The sequence below is a fragment of the Spinacia oleracea genome, chromosome 4 (assembly GCF_020520425.1).
Source record: "Spinacia oleracea cultivar Varoflay chromosome 4, BTI_SOV_V1, whole genome shotgun sequence".
NCBI classification, from domain to species: Eukaryota; Viridiplantae; Streptophyta; class Magnoliopsida; order Caryophyllales; family Amaranthaceae; genus Spinacia; species Spinacia oleracea.
Window position 1 is genome coordinate 58203072 of NC_079490.1, and position 14845 is coordinate 58217916.

Sequence of the window (14845 nt, forward strand, 5' to 3'; positions counted from 1 at the left end):
CGGAAATATTATCGGAATCGGAAAATAATTCTGGAACGGAAATATTAAATATTTGTTCGAAACAGAAAATTAATTCCGGAATCGGAAATGTTAAATATTGTTCGTGTCGGAAATGAATTCCGGAATCGGGAATTTATTCGGAAACGCATCGTACGAATTAGCATCGGACGACACTTGCTAGACGGAGGCCCAGCACGAAGCCAGGCCCGCGCCCAGCAAGCTAAGCGCCCAACACACACGCTGCCAAAGCCTCGCCAGGCCCAGCGCAAGGCCAGGCCCAGCAAGGCATGCCGCGCGCGCATCGTGGGCTGCGAGCAATGCTCATGGGCTGCGAGCTGTGCAGCTGGCGTGGGCCGCGAGGCTTGCGCGGGCTGTGCGGTGCTCATGCTCGTGTGCGGTTGTGTGCGATACGAATCCTAAAGCTATTGGAATTCGTTCTATGATTAAATCCTAATCCTTGTAGATAGAATTTATTTAATAGAGTTCTAAAGGGATTCTAATTAAACTAATTGGTATTCTAATAGGATTCTAAATTATTTTCCATGACTCTATAAATATGTGCCTAGGTTCACAAATTTATATACAAGTTTTCAAGTATTCAAAGGTAAGATTTCAAGCAAAAATCAGCCAAACACTTGCACCCTAATAGCCGAAAATTCTAAGAACCTTAAGGGCGATTCTAGTTGGTCAAGCTTAAGGCGGATCCGGACGTGCTGTGGACTTTCTACGGAGGGACGACACTTGGAGTCCTAAAGACTTGTTCTTGTTCGGTTCGGGCGCAGCTAGGGAGGGCACGCTACAAAGTGTATGCATCCTAGACTAATTATATGATTATGTGCAATTAATATGATTCCTGGCATTAAGGTTTTTCCGCATGATTTATGTTGTTCATATGTATCATAACCTAACAGTGGTATCACGAGCCCCTTATTAATTTCATGATCTATAATTGCTTAAACATGTTTAAATTTTACAAATTTGCAAAGAATTAAAAAGGGGTGATTAATTTTCTTAATTGTTAATTAATTGCAAATTGCGTTTATTTAATTATATGTACGCAGTTTTTCGGCAGTTTCTTCGTTACTCATCCAAATCGAGTAATTTTTGTGTCAATTTCGCATGTAAAAGGAATTCTAAAATTTTGACAAAAATACTATTTTTCGATGGCTCGCGTGTAGCGAGCGATGCCTCGCGAGGGGAGCTGCTGCGATGCGATGCGGACGAGCAGACTGCGCGCAAGCGTGGCTTGGTTTGCTGCGTTTGCGCGTGGCTTCTGCTACTCGTGCCTTGTGCAATGGTCAGTCGAGGGGCGATGCGGCCTCGTGGCTCGGTGGGGCTTGGGCGCAAGCCCAAGTGCCTCGTCTTGCGACGATTGACACGTTTTAATTTTAATTTTGAATTTTCAGTTCGGAAATAATTTTTATTAATTTTAAAATTAATAATTTAAATTGTTTTCTCGGGATTTAATTTTGATTATTATAATTATTATAAATTTTAATTTATACTAATTATTTTACTAAAATTAAACCTTGAATTAATTTAAATTCGTTTAATTCAACTGAAAATAAATTAATGGATTCGATTATAATTTTATATGAGCTTTAAATTTTAATTAAACTTGTATGTTTCCGGTTAGACTAGAAATACATTTTTATGTTTAAAATTAGTAAAGCATATAAAGTTATTGGTTTAAGTGGGAGCCTTTAGTCATAAACTCTTGATTAGGTCTACAAATCCTTTAAGGTTAAATAACTTGATTAGAATTAATAAGGACTGAATAATTGGTAGATTATTGGTGCCCTTGATTAATTGTTGCAAATATTTATGTGATGCATAACATATTTTACTAACCAGCTATGTGGGCCATTCATGATAATGAATAGGTGAATGGTATATATTGTATATGTACTGTTTTGCAGGTTATGAATTGACTAGTATGGCCCAAATAGGATAGAAAATATGGTCTGCGTACCATTAATTTGAATGTAATTGGTCTAATGCACCAAAGTTTGTTTTTCAATTCAAATATGGTCTGCGTACCATCAAATAGTTGTAATTAGTTTAATTATAGCTTATCCTATTTGAAGAAAATGGCGCCTCCCATGGTGAAATTCAAGACGGAGATTTCAATCCATTTTCAAGACGGACTTTGAAGTTGAAGCTTCAAGATGAAGTCGGGCCATACTAGATCACATTTATCTTATGCATGCTTTTAGTTATTTATTGCTTTAAATATGTCTTAATTATGCATGAGATTATGGCTTGATTATGTTGCATGATTAAGGATTTTAGTTCACTTAAAATCTAACCAACATAGTGTGCGGGGGTCGAAAAAGCGCAAGGCTAATGCGTGACCTTGTCCCTCGTGGGTGTGACGATTCTTTTTATTCAATCAAGTGTAATTGGATTTCCTGTGAGTATACACCCAATTGACTAGTAATATAGGAGTCGCCATTCAGTTTTTAACGACAATGAGAAAAACTGACAAAACCCGGTTATCGTGACATAAAGGGAGTGCAATTATGTTTGACCACGACGGCCGTAGGTTCCCTTGTGATCCCTGGTGTGGGGATCTCTCAATATACACCCGCAAGGTAGAGATTGAGGGTTCGGGGGACTGTAACTACCGAGAGGAGTAATTCGCTCGTCAATAACTTCAGAGGCAGGATATCCTTACTAGCTCAGCATAAATAATTGAAGGGACATGCGTTAACTATTAAACTAATATGAATTGATTTTAGCAATGTGCAACATATAATACTAATTCGATCGTGATTATCTGATTTAAATAACATTAAGGGACCTAGCATGATAATCCGATTTCCCAAAAATATTATATTTGTTAGGCGTGATAGAACAATCATATTAGGTTAGTTTAACAGTTCATAAAAAGGGCGAGGAAAGCAGTTAAATCATCAAAAAGGGACACATTACGATGCACCCTTGAGAGGTGCGTCACGGTTCTCAGAAAACTAACCACTTTGACTTTGCTATTTCTCCTTTTTATTTAACGAATCTCAATTATGGGACAGGATAAGTTCTGTTCGATTTATGGATCGATTGCGACAGAACGCGTGAACAGTTTCGCAGCGAGAGGCTTAGGCTAAGGGGTTTAGAGTCAATACTCAGAATATATTATGTGTTGTTGTGTGTTCTTTCACGTCGAAACTAGGGGCCTATTTATGGGGAAGAGTTCGTGAAAAGATAGAATTGCAGAGTTCTAATCCGCAAATAATTAGGAAAAGAAACGTACCCAGGTATTTTCAGCGCCCAGGCCTGGGCGCCGAAGATTTTGGCGCCCAGAGCCAGGCGTTGAAAATAGGGTCTGGGCAGTTTTGTTTAGTCAGATTCGGAGTCCTAAAATCCGTAGAGTTTGAGATTAATTGGAGTCTTTTTGCGCGTATCAATTTTGTGACGGAATGCGTCTGGGCCCGTTACGAACTCTACGCTCGTTAGGATTTTAATTAATACGTAACTCTTATTTCCGAATCCTATTAGGAATAGGATTCTCGCAGTTTTCTATCTCATTTAGGATTTATGTTGGAATGCAACACCTTATTCTGACAGGTTTCTATCTTTTATGATTTGCCACTTTTAGAAGCTACCTTTTACGGCAGTTACTATTTTTAGCAGGTTTTCCATAAATAGCAGGTTTCGGGTGAAATGGAATGGGGAATCGAGATTCGTTTATTTTATAGGAGATGCGTTGTCAAGTGGAGTTTTTATGCTTTCATCATCGAACCTTTCCCTTGCGGGAACGGGGACAAAAGTAGGTGTCTACACATAGTAAGAGCCTTAAGTTCCAAAGTTTAAAAATTGAGTTAAAAGGTGCCATGCCAAAATAACACTTACTTGGATAACCTTTACATCAATCTAGTAATAGTTTTACGCTCAGCGAGGTGTTACTTATTGATCCCAAAGGGGTAAGGTACACAAATAATTCTGAGTACATGTTAGTTTTGGTGAAACTCAACGATATAAGTAAAGAGTCCTTTTATGTCGTGGAAAATTCGATAGGTTTACCTAATAAGTTCTTAGACGTACCTATCAACCCAGAGTAGTTTCTAGACTATTAGCAAAAGGCTTTTGCTTACCTAAAATATTTTAGAATTGAGTCAAAATACATAATGTGCTTAATTCTTCAATGATTTTAGGGTCTTGGAATCATTTTATTCACACATGCCGGAACAATAAATTCGAATAAAATGCTAATAACTTGTTTAAATTGCATGACTGCTTTAATTTTCAAGTTATTACTCATGATAAATGTTTAAACTTTGCATGCTTCAATGTATGTTTTAATTATTGTTTTTAATTAAATATCTTGCACTGCAGTAAATCCTTTTAAAAAGGTAATAGTAAATTTCCTCGATTGGTAATGAATCCAATAAGGATTCACGGAAATGAGAGAAAATGAGAAATTTAAATGTACGTTTCTTTTAGCGACTTTTATGGTTGTTTTCGAGTATCAAAGTCGAATGGCAAACCGATTGGTGCTTGTGAATTCAAAATACAATGTAGTTTTGAGATCATAAAGCATTGAGTTTAAACTCTCAGCTTTACCAATGGTTAACAACCTAATATCTTTGTCCACTTATTTCTCGAATGAGTCTAGTCCCTAGATATTCGAATAGATCGATGCTTAGAGAACTTTAGAAGCTTCTGGTAAGATCATCTAGTTGAAGCAAATATTCAATATAAATAAAATGGTAAGAACTTTGTCGGAGTGACATTGGACATGTCTAACAAAGTATAAAAGTAAACACTAAAGAAGACAATTCTTAAGATTATAAGAAAGGGTACAAGAAATAGGAAAACAAGGAACAAATGAAAGGAATTTACAAATCCGTTTCTACCTATAAGTTTATGTTTAAAGAGAAGTGACCTAGCAATCAAACTTCCTTGGTATCATATACCGCTTGAGGTTCTTACTTCAGTAATAACTCAAACAATGGAAGCTAGGCTACACTAATGACCTACAAGTGGGAAATGAAGCATGGAAATGCTACATTAGTTGTAGGGTCATCTGGTTTGTTTTAAGTCAAAGGCTGGAACTTAATGGCTATTTTGTTCCATAATCAGCATACCTAAATTTCTGTTTTCAAACACAGAAAGACTCACATTCAAGAAAAACAAAAACAATGTTTGTTTGTTTATTTGAATGAAATGGTCAATTACTGGTTGAGTCAATATGCATGATTAAAACAAACAACTCTTTAACAATAAAAACTTTACTGGGTTCAAATCAATCTCTTGATTTGAGTTCCACTAATCTTTGGCATTGTTGCTTAGATCATATCAACAAGTTAACATTCACAAGCTCTATTTCGATGGACTTTTGAAAGTTGATTGATTTCTAGATCATTCAAGACAAGCTAGTCTTACTTGTTGAAAGTAACAAAAGATATGAACTATTGTTAGAACGCCTAGACAATAGAGTTTAAAGCTAAAGAAAGATTTTATGACTTTATTATTTCACCTGGATTTGAGTTAATATGGATTTATTTACTCAAAATAATATAAATTTGAATCTGTTTGGCTAATTCAAAGATTCAGAAGTATAAAATCACCACTTGGCAAGAAATCATAAAGATCTAGATTAGATCATGTTGATGATTACTTTAAGACCAAATATGATCATCTATGATTGCGTGTTGTAATTTCACGATCTAGCTCCATAAGATATGGCATATCTAAGTTGGAATGATCGAAGTTAATTAGTACTTGATTCGATCAATGATGAATCATAAAGACTTTTCCTATAATTTCTGAAACAAAATGTTCAACTACCACCAAAATAAACCAAATTCGTCAAAGCTATTGAAAAGTAATTTCAGAATATCTTTTCAATAAATTATATATCTAAAGAGTTGCTAAACTCAGTGGGAGCTTAGTGTTTATTATTCGACAAAATAAGGCCCAAGTATAGATATATGTTTCATTGTGATTTATTCAAATGAGACACAAGGGTATTGTTTCTACCACGAATTTTTTGAGAACATAATGTTTGTTTGCTCGAAATAATGTCCTTTTGGAGATTCGTTTCCAAAATGACAAGTGGGAGAAAATAGACCTCGAAAGTCTTCGAGGCGAACAACAAACATAAACGGACATTCTAGAGGCTTTTTGAAGTGCTTCAGAAAATCCGAACTTATTCTTTAAGGACTTTAGAAGTGGCTTTAAAGAATAGACATCTCTTAGAAGACTTTACAAGTGCTTCAAGGAGAACATAATATTCAAAGGACTTTCAAGTGGCTATTGATGTTCTATTGTTTGATGTTCTATACCCAAGTAGGCATAGAGTTCAAGTCACTGAAACTATGAGATTCTTCTATTAGATAGTGAAGAAACATGGAGTTCAGGTCACTGAAGCTATGCGATTCTTCTATTAGATAGTGAAGAAACCTACAACTTGCAGTCAAACTATCATCATGTAGATTAATGAGTTTATGACCTGTAAGAAAGCTATGACGAAACCCAGATTCCCTAAAATGGTTAGAGGCCATATATAGACTCAAATGTTTTAAATGGTTAGAGGCCATAAAAACATACTCAATGTTTTGATGACAAAATTGAAATTTTGTTGATTTGCAAGAATAGTTTCACTCCTATTGGTTGCAAGTTTGTTTTAAGGATAAAAACCATCAAATATGAAATTGTGTTCACACACAAAGCTAGATTAGTTGCTAAAGGTTACAAGCAAATTCACGGTGTGGATTGTGAGTGTTGCTTCTCACTTGTTGCATAGGTTTAGTTATCATGCTTTGCCAATCTTAATATCCTTTTCATCGAATGTTCTTAGAGATATGATGATAAGATCTTTTGAGTGTGTTTATTTTGTGATCTATTCCTTCTAGATACAAGAGTAGTTCTACGCATTTTGCAATGAAGAACCATCAAGTCACAAGACATATGATCTACCCAAGTTCAGTGAAGAACTCTTTAACATAAACAAATAACCCTGTTTTATTGCTTCTTAGGTAATAAGTACTCAACTGTTTAGGTTGCTAGTGATGCTTTGTTTGGATTTACTTATCCAAGCAGTTCACAGATATGCGGAATACTTTCTAGCTGTATCTTAGAACATAGAAATTAATATTTTATTTTCCCACGCAACAACTCATGGTATCCAACCCATGTTGCCATTTCAAAACACGATGCTCTATAGCTAGTCCTTATCAATGGTTAACTCCAAGGGAATCTTGCTTGATCCTTTGCCAGTGTTTATGCGTGTAGCATCAATATTTAGCATATCTTTATTTCCTTGAATCAAGAACTATTCCTATGTACCTTTTCAAGTACCATAAGTATTCTTGATCTCAATCTAGTTGATCTTCACTTAGATCAATAGAGATTGGTATATGTTCGTCATGCCTAAAGTCATACGATACGTTTTTGGCGATCCTCATATTATATCATACATGATAAATCCTTTTGCAGAATAATTCCCAATTGAATTCTATTCATGTAAGTTTAGCTCATCTAGTTTCAGTAGATACTAAATCCAGCTAAATTCTTTGACATATAATATAGGTTAAGAATCTTACTTAGATCCTTTGATGTTTAACTTAGTAAATGCTTATACATAGTTCAAACATTCTTTACTTAGATTTATTCACATGGGTCGAATATCTCCAACGGAGTCTTTCGTGTTTGATTTAGTAAATGCCATTACTTAATCTAAAACATTAATATAAGATCTTTGTAAATAGATCTTAATACCCAGTATGTACTAAGTTTCGCCTTGGTCCATCATTGATGAATAATTTCAAATCTAAGTCATTAGCATTTGAATGTTATTTCACAATAGAGAGATATGTGTGTGATACACATAGGACCAATTAAGTTTTATGTACTCCCACTAAACTTCTTATATATCTATAAGAATCATGTACATTTTATGAAACTAAAATACTTATTAGCTTCACTAAAATATAGTTCTAATTCCCAATTGCTTGCTTAAATCTGTACTTAGATTTTATAAACTAGCTTTTCTTTTCAAGCATTTATTTGGATCCACAAATCCTATGACATACCATGTACATAGTTTCTTCCAACATTTGACTGAGGAAGATGTTTTGTCATCCAATTGCCATATGTACCAATATGCAATCATTGCTTGAATTATAGACTTAAGCATTACGATTTTGCATGAGGTTTCAACACAATCCACATCGTGAATTTGCTTGTAACCTTTAGCAACTAATCTAGCTTTGTGTGTGAACACAATTTCATGTTTGATGGTTTTTATCCTTAAAACAAACTTGCAACCAATAGGTGTGAAACTATTCTTGCAAATCAACAAAATTTTAATTTTGTCATCAAAACATTGAGTATGTTTTATGGCCTCTAGCCATTTAAAACATTTGAGTCTATATATGACCTCTAACCATTTTAGGGAATCTGGGTTTCGTCATAGCTTTCTTACAGGTCACAAACTTATTAATCTACATGATAATAGTTTGACTGCAGGTTGTAGGTTTCTTCGCTATCTAATAGAAGAATCGCATAGCTTCAGTGAGCGAACTCTATGCCTACTTGGGTATAGAACATCAAACAATAGAATATCAATAGCCACTTAAAAGTCCTTTGAATATTCTGTTCTCCTTGAAGCACTTGTAAAGTCTTCTAAGAGATGTCTATTCTTTAAAAGCCACTTCTAAAGTCCTTAAAGAATAAGTGTTCGGATTTTCTAAAGAACTTCGAAAAGCCTCCGGATTGTCCGTTTATGTTTGTTGTTCGCCTCGAAGACTTTCGAGGTCTATTTTCTCCCACTTGTCATTTTGGAAACGAATCCAAAAGGACATTATTTCGAGCAAACAAACATTATGTTCTTAAAAATTTGTCGTAGAAACAATACCCTTGTGTCTCATTTGAATAAATCACAATGAAACATATATCTATACTTGGGCCTTAGTTTGTCGAATGACAAACACTAAGCTCCCACTGAGTTTTGCAACTCTCTAGATATATTTTATGAAAAGTTATTCTGAAATTACTTTTCAATAGCTTTGACGAATTTGGTTTAGTTTGGTGGTAGTTGAGCATTTTGTTTTGGAAATTATAGGAAAAGTCTTTATGATTCATCATTGATCAAATCAAGTACTAATTGACTTCGATCATTCCAACGTAGATATGCCATATCTTATGGAGCTAGATTGTGAAATTACAACACACAATCATTGATGATCATATTTGGTCTCAAGTAATCATCAACATGATCTAACCTAGATCTTTATGATTTCTTGCCAAGTGGATTTTATACTTCTGAATCTTTGAACTAGCCAAACAGATTCAACTTATATCACATTTGAGTAGATAAACCTATATTCACTCAAATCCATGTGTAATAATAAAGTCATAAAATCTTTCTTTAGCTTTGAACTCTATTGTCTAGGCGTTCTAACAATAGTTCATATCTTTTGTTACTTTCAACAAGTAAGACTAGTTGTCTTAAATTGATTTAGAAATCAATGAACTTTCAAAAGTCCATCAAAATAGAGCTTTTGAATGTTAACTTATTGATATAGTCTAAGCAACAATGCCAAAGATTAGTGGAACTCAAATCAAGGGGTTGATTTGAACCTAGTAAAGTTCTTTAAAGAGTTGTTTGTTTTAATCAAGCATATTGACTCAACCCGTAAATGACCATTTTATTCAAATAAACAAACAAACAAGCATTGTTTTTGTTCTTCTGAATGTGAGTCTTTCTGTGTTTGAAGCAGAAATTTAGGTATGCTGATTATGGAACAAAATAGCCATTAAGTTCCAGCCTTTGAAAGGACTTAAAACAAACCAGATGACCCTACAACTAATGTAGCATTGCCATGCTTCATTTCCCACTTGTAGGTCATTAGTGTAGCCTAGCTTCAATTGTTTGAGTTATTACCGAAGTAAGAACCTCAAGCGGTATATTATACCAAGGAAGTTTGATTGCTAGGTCACTTCTCTTTAAACATAAACCTATAGGTAGAAACGGAATCGTAAATTCCTTTCATTTGTTCCTTGTTTTCCTATTTCTTGTACCCTTTCTTATAGTCTTAAGAATTGAATTCTATAGTGTTGACTTTTATACTTTGTTAGACATGTCCGATGTTATTCCAACAGAGTTCTTACCATTTTATTTATGTTGAATATTCTGCTTCAACTAGATGATCTTACCAGAAGCTTCTAAAGTTCTCTAAGCATCAATCTATTCGAATGTCTAAGGACTAGACTCATTCGAGAAATAAATGGACAAAGATATTAGGTTGTTAACCATTGGTAAGGCTGAGCGTTTAAACTCAATGCTTTATGATCTCAAAACTACATTGTATTTTGAATTCACAAGCACCAATTGGTTTGCCATTCGATTTTGATATTCGAAAACAACCATAAAAGTCGATATAAGAAACGTACATTTTAAATTGCTCATTTTCTCTCATTTCCGTGAATCGTTCTTGGATTCACTACCAATCGAGGAAATTTACTGTTACCTTTCTAAAAGGATTTATTGCAGTGCAAGATATTTAATTATAAACAATAATTAAAACATACATTGAAGCATGCAAAGTCTAAACATTTATCATGTGTAATAACTTGAAAAGAAATCATGCAATTTAAACAAGTTATTAGCATTTTATTCGAATTTAATGTTCCGGCAGGTGTGAATAAAATGATTCCAAGATCCTAAAATCATTGAAGAGTTAAGCACAGTTTGTCGACTTAATCCTAAAACATCTTAGGTAAGTAAAAACCTTTTGCTAATAGTCTAGAAACTATTCTTGGTTGATAGGCACGTCTAAGAACTTATTAGGTAAACCTATCGATTTTGCCACGACATAAAAGGACTCCTTACTTATATCGTTGAGTTTCACCAAAACTAACATGTACTCACAATTATTTGTGTACCTTGCCCCTTTAGGACCAATAAGTAACACCTCGCTGAGCGAAAACTATTACTAGATTGATGTAAAGGATATCCAAGCAAGTGTATATTTTGGCATGGCACCTTTTAACTCAATTTTTAAGTTTGGAACTTAAGGCTCTTACTATGTTGGTTAGATTTTAAGTGAACTAAAATCCTTAATCATGCAACATAATCAAGCTTTGATCTCATGCATTTTAAGACATATTTAAAAGCAATAAATAACTTAAAACATGCATAAGATAAATGTGATCTAGTATGGCCCGACTTCATCTTGAAGCTTTAACTTCAAAGTCCGTCTTGAAAATCTCGGTGGGAGGCACCATTTTCTTCAGATAGAATAAGCTATAATTAAAACTAATTACAACTATTTGATGGTACGCAGACCATATTTGAATTGAAAAACAACTTTGGTACTTTAGACCAATTACATTCAAAGTAATGGTATGCAGACCATATTTTCTATCCTATTTGGGCCATACTAGTCACTTCATAACCTGCATAACAGTACATATACAATATATACCATTCACCCATTCATTATAATGAATGGCCCACATAGCTGGTTAGTAAAACACATTATGCATCACACAAACATTTGCAGCAATTAATCAAGGGCACCAATAATCTACAAATTATTCAGTCCTTATTAATTCTAATCAAGTTGTTTTCACCTTAAGGTTTTGTAGACCTAATCAAGAGTTTATCACTAAAAAGGGCTCCCACTTAAACCAATAAATTCATATGCTTTACTAATTTTAAACATAAAAATGTATTTCTAGTGTAACCGGAAACATACAAATTTAATTAAAATTTAAAGCTCATATAAATTTATAATTGAATCCAAAAATTTAATTTAATTTCAGTCGTATTTAAATTAATTCATGATTTTAATTTTAGTAAAATAATTAGAATAAATAAAATTTATTATAATTACAATATTCAAAATTAAAATCCAAGAAAATAATTTAAATTATTAATTTTAAAATTAATTAAAATTACGTAAACTGAAAATTTCAAATTAAAATCTCTAAACGATCTAATCGCAACGCAACAACCCCACGCAACGCACGCCCATGGGCCAAACGCACACAGCCATCGCAGGCCATGTGCGCGCAGCCCATGCGCTGCATCGCATCGCTGCTGCTCCCCATCGCAAGGCGCGCGCCAGCGCTCGTCGCAACAAGCACGCTGCTCACCATCGCTGGGCGCAGCGCTCGTCGCACGCACAATTGCGCTCGCTACAAGCACGCTGCTCTCCATCGCTGGGCGCAGCGCTCGTCGCACGCACAATTGCGCTCGCTGCGCGCGAGGCTCCGCACGTTTGCGCGAGGCAGTGCGCGCTGTGGCGCAGCTCGCTTGCTGCCCACACGCGACTGCTCGTGCCTTGCTCTCGCCCTTGCCCATGCGCCCATTGCACACATCCCACGACACAAGGCAGGGCTGCTGCCTTGTGCTCGTGCACCATGCCCTTGCTCGCTGCATTCGTACCGCATGGGCGACGAGCTCCCTTGCTCGTCGTCGCATGCCCGCACTATACAACACCCCTTAAGGGTAACACGTAGCGTCCATTGCTTTGTGCGTGCAAGTTATATGAGCGAATCGCATAAAAATTAAGAATTTATTTTCAAAATTAATGACAAATTAATAAATAATATTAATTTCATAATTTTAGGGCGAAAAGTCGAAAATTTATTATTTAATTGATTTTCGATTAACATGGATTCAAGTCTAGGTCATAAAAATTTAAAATTTAACATAAATTTACAATTTTTATGGTGGTTTTTAATCATAGGTATCTAATTAAATTATAACTAATTATGAAAATCAAATTAATTCTAAATTATTCCAATTTTCAACAAATTAATCATAATTACAAATTAGATTGCATAATTAACAAGGCTAGGCATTCAAACTTGTTAAACATATACAGTAGGTCAATCAAAAATTCAAGATTTATCAACAAGAATCGCAAATATTTAATTTAACATCTTAAATTTACGAAATTTTGCATTCGAAAAACTAAAACCTCCGAAAAGTCATAGTTAGGCTTCGAATTTGAGAATTTTGGGTTCGGCCGAAAAGTATTTTTTTGTCAAACTTTTAGAATGCTTTTTACATGCGGAATTGACACAAAAATCACTCGATTTGGATGAGTAACGAAGAAACTGCCGAAAAACTGCGTACGTATAATTAAATAAACGCAATTTGCAATTAATTAACAATTACGAAAATTAATTACCCCTTTTAATTCTTGCAAATTTGTAATATTTAACCATGTTCATGCAATTTAAATTATGAAAATAATAAGAGGCTCGTGATACCACTGTTAGGTTATGATACATATGACAACTCATAAATCATGCGGAAAAACCATAAAGCCAGGAAAGCATATTATATTCACATAATCCTTTAGCATAGAATTGATGCATACATGTTGTAGCGTGCCTTCCCTAGCTGCGCCCGAACCGAACAAGAACAAGTCTTTAGGACTCCAAATGTCGTCCCTCCGTAGATAGTCCAAAGTACGTCCGGATCCGCCTCAAGTCTTTAGGACTCCAAATGTCGTCCCTCCGTAGATAGTCCAAAGTACGTCCGGATCGCCCTTAAGGTTACTAGGAATTTCGGCTAGTGTTTGCAAGTGTATGGCTAATTTTATTTCAAAAACTTACCCTTTGAATACTTCAATCGTACCTAGGCCCTTATTTATAGAGGTATGGAAAAGGAACTGGAATCCTATTAGGATACTAATTAGTTACACTAGAATCCTAGTAGGACTCTAATTAATTAATTTTATCCTTTTAGGATTAGGAATTTAATCATAAAACAAATCCTACATAATTTAGGTTTCGTATGTGAACACAAACTCTACACGAGCATGACCCACGAGCATGCAGGCCATGCCCGCGCACAGCCCACACAGCTGCTCGGCCCACGCGAGCCGCAAGCCCACGCGAGCAGCATCACCACTCGCAGCCCATTGCTGCGCGCGCTGTGCGCGCTGCCTCGGCCTGCTGAGCTTGGCCTTGCGCTGGGCCTGGCGTGGCCTTGGCTGTTTGTGTGGCGCGCTTGGCTTGCTGGGCGATGGCCTGGCTTCGTGCTGGGCCTTCGTCCGGCAGGCCTCGTCCGATGCTTATTCGTACGATACGCTTCCGATTAAATTCCCGGTTCCGGAATTCATTTCCGATACGAACAATATTTAATATTTCCGATTCCGGAATTAATTTCCGTTTCGAACAAATATTTAATATTTCCGTTTCCGGAATTATTTTCCGATTCCGATAATATTTCCGATTCTGACAATATTTCCGTTTCCGGCAATATTTCCGATTCCGGCAATATTTCCATTTCCGATAATATTTTCCGATACGTACCATGTTTCCGTTTCCGGCAACATCTACGACTTGGATAATATTTATTTTTCCGATACGATCCATATTTCCGTTTCCGGCAATATCATCGTTTCCGGAGTATTCATTTCTTGCTTGTGACGATCTCAGCTCCCACTGAAACCAAGATCCGTCGATTCCGAATATCCATAGATAGAGTATTTAATGCCATTAAACACTTGATCCGTTTACGTACTATTTGTGTGACTCTACGGGTTCAGTCAAGAGTAAGCTGTGGATTAATATCATTAATTCCACTTGAACTGAAGCGGCCTCTAGCTAGGCATTCAGCTCACTTGATCTCACTGAATTATTAACTTGTTAATTAATACTGAACCGCATTTATTAGACTTAACATAGAATGCATACTTGGACCAAGGGCATTATTTCCTTCAGAATATACTTTGACTTGCGCTTTCTCTAACCAAAAAACCTCGGTCAAAGTGGGGGCTTATAGTGGGTATATACACCAGGAAAAAATGGGCAAAATATTTGCAAAATTTTTCATGCATACATATAGCTACAAATTTCAAAGGCATACACAACGCAT